The sequence below is a fragment of the Uloborus diversus genome, chromosome 10, assembly GCF_026930045.1.
Source record: "Uloborus diversus isolate 005 chromosome 10, Udiv.v.3.1, whole genome shotgun sequence".
In the NCBI taxonomy this organism is placed as follows: Eukaryota; Metazoa; Arthropoda; class Arachnida; order Araneae; family Uloboridae; genus Uloborus; species Uloborus diversus.
In genome coordinates, this window is record NC_072740.1 from 22,859,743 (window position 1) to 22,860,281 (window position 539).

Genomic DNA, 539 nt, shown 5'->3' on the forward strand with positions numbered 1-539 from the left:
GGGCCATGAAAAATCTACTCGGGGGCCGGTTACAGACGTCTGACCTACTATAAAATTTAATAAGTCTCCACGACGCTCGAGTAAATCCACATTTAGCATCATATGCTCCCCTACTATTTGCCGTATTACTCAAAAAAGGGCTACCTACTGGTTATAATTACTTCAAACAATAGTTTTACTATTATTTTTTATCTCTAAAAATTAAAACATTGAAAATAACTAAACGCATCAGGTGAAAAAAAGATATATTCAGTGTTTTCGCTCTCCTGAAAATTGCTAACTTTTACATTCATTAATTTAACATGATGCTGGCGATATTTCCGAGTGATAGCAGGTTAAAAACTGTTGTGTTTGCTTCAGTTTGGTTTTCATTTGATTGAGCGTTCTTTTTTCTTCTTTACGCAGTCTAGAGTCCCTATATGAAAATGTAGTTTTAGGAGAAGATAAAGATGTTTTAGTATTTTTCACTCCGAGTATTTTATGCTCTTATAGTTTATGAACAATTATTCATTTTCGATTTGGCATCATAATTTAAGTTC